The 1,903-nt window shown below is 57.5% G+C and overlaps 2 protein-coding genes across 6 annotated transcripts in view; one reads left to right on the top strand and one right to left on the bottom strand.

The window, feature by feature from the left end:
* Window positions 1-1,592, bottom strand: part of LOC113213784 (gastrula zinc finger protein XlCGF57.1-like) — a 23,882-nt gene extending 22,290 nt beyond the window's left edge. The window contains exon 1 of one of the 2 annotated variants that reach the window (XM_052268928.1): window positions 1,162-1,592. The gene's annotated coding sequence lies outside the window, so the exon portion shown is untranslated. The remainder of the gene's footprint in view (window positions 1-1,161) is intronic. The other variant, XM_052268926.1, reaches the window with a different exon arrangement.
* LOC113216880 (neo-calmodulin-like) overlaps window positions 1-1,903 on the top strand; it is a 153,934-nt gene that overhangs the window by 66,478 nt on the left and 85,553 nt on the right. The gene's annotated exons all lie outside the window — the stretch shown is intronic.

The following is a 1,903-nucleotide window of genomic DNA, read 5'->3' as shown; positions in this document are numbered from 1 at the left end:
CGGGGCGGGGCGGAGCGAGGCGGAGCTTGTAGCGCCTCACCAGTCAATAATGCAACCTCTAATGGTCTCCTGCCCGTCAGGCCACGCCAGCACCTGCCCCTGGATAATGCACCGCAGGCACAACGGGGCGGGGTGGGGCGGGGCGGGAAAGAGCTGCGGCGCCACGACAGATTCATCATCAGAAAGCGATGCACGATGCCAGGCCAGGCCGGGGGTCGCGCCGGGGCGCAGCGCCGCCGGGGCCGGGCCCGCCGATCATGGAACCGCATAAATTCCCCCGGCAGGACACACCACACCCACACAGATCGAGCCGATTGGCGGCCTCGCTCAGCCAACCAGCGAGACGGCACGAAAATGTGCGCAAAGTACCGGGGGGAAAAGTTGAGAGCTACGTGCAGGGTTCAGAAAGACGGAGGGTTACGCGACGAAGTCGGCAAAGGCAAATGTGTAAATGAGCTCTTACGAGCTCCAGAGTGCTGTCACAGAAATCACTTTCTCTAATCCTCCCATTGAGTTCCTCGTAGGCGATGTCTCATTTTTGAAGACCACCAAAGGATTAAATACAAAACAAATTCCGGTATTGTTCGCAATTTGCAAAAAAAAAAAATTGCAAGAATTTAACAGAACGGGGGATGGGCGATCCAATTTCCAGGGCGTTCCCCGCGCCGCCCAGCCCGCCCCACCCCCGACTCCATCCTGACAATGGAGCAGGGGGCTAGACACCCTGTCTGACAGCACAGACAACGTGGAGTAGCGACAGCGACTCGACCCGAACAGAACACCCGGAGTGGTTTTCTTTCCCATCGTGGGAAAGATGTGTGCTCGCTGGGCGCCCCAGCCTCTGTCACATATCCTGCCGCGGTGGACGGGGGGCCTTGAGCCCGCCGAGTGGAAGACGGAGTGCAAAAGGAGGGGGGAGGAAAGGGGATGGGCGTGTCAGCGTGTAACCGAGCCGAACCGTCTGGCTCTGCTGGGAAGAGCAGAGAAAAGACCACTACTTTCCTGTCAGAGTGAGCCCGGGCAGAGGTACAGGGCAACGTTGAACAAGCCTCCTTAAAAAATCCAACATCACACAATGCCGCAACGCTGCGACAAAATCCAAGCGAAGAGGTTGGAAAACATTTGAAATACTTGGGGCTCTACACTACAGGTTGGACGTACCTTTGGGCGCGACTGACTTTTCTAGGAGGATCGCCTTACGTTGAGTCTGCTGGGTCTTGATGCTCGATTCACGATTTCGGAAGGCGGAAACAGTACCAAGTTGACAAAGTCAAAACTTGACAACGAAAATTACAAACGAACGAGTCCGGCCGTCTCCGCGGTTTGAGATTTGGAGGTTAGGAAGGTTAGGTGGCGCCTGCGGAGAGAAACATCCACGCCACGGCCGTCAAGGCGGCTACGTCGCGGCCAACGTGCCGCGTGGAGCGGCTCGGCAGAATATAAAAAATATAAGAAATAAACACAAAGTTTAGATAAAAACGCCCGGCTATCACGAACAAAACACGCCAACCCGCGACTGCGCCAAAACATAAACAGAAAGCTAACGACGACGTTGCGCCGCGCGCGCGCGCTCTCGCGGCCACCTCGGAAAGCGGTGACAAAATAAGCAGGGGCGACGGCGCGGCGGGTGAAGTCGGAGAGAGACAGAGTCGGCATAATAATATCCAGGCACAACGTGCTGCTTTTGTCGGCATTCGGCTGGCAGCCGCGAATATATACGAAAAATACCGAGTAATTCTTCACCAAGGCCCAATCATCCTCCCTCACACTCCACCTCTCTCACTCTGGGGGAGCTGCAGCAGCGGGGCGCGAGCACGGCGCAGCGGGGGCGCAGCAGGCTTGGCGTCGGCCTTGCACGCCCCGCTTTGATGTGGTGATAAGGGGCCCCGCCTGCCCCCCTCCC

Source organism: Frankliniella occidentalis, unplaced genomic scaffold, assembly GCF_000697945.3.
Source record: "Frankliniella occidentalis isolate FOCC.00 unplaced genomic scaffold, Focc_3.1 Scaffold79, whole genome shotgun sequence".
Taxonomy (NCBI): domain Eukaryota; kingdom Metazoa; phylum Arthropoda; class Insecta; order Thysanoptera; family Thripidae; genus Frankliniella; species Frankliniella occidentalis.
The sequence above is the reverse complement of the archived record's forward strand: the minus strand, read 5'-3'. Positions and strand labels throughout refer to the sequence as shown.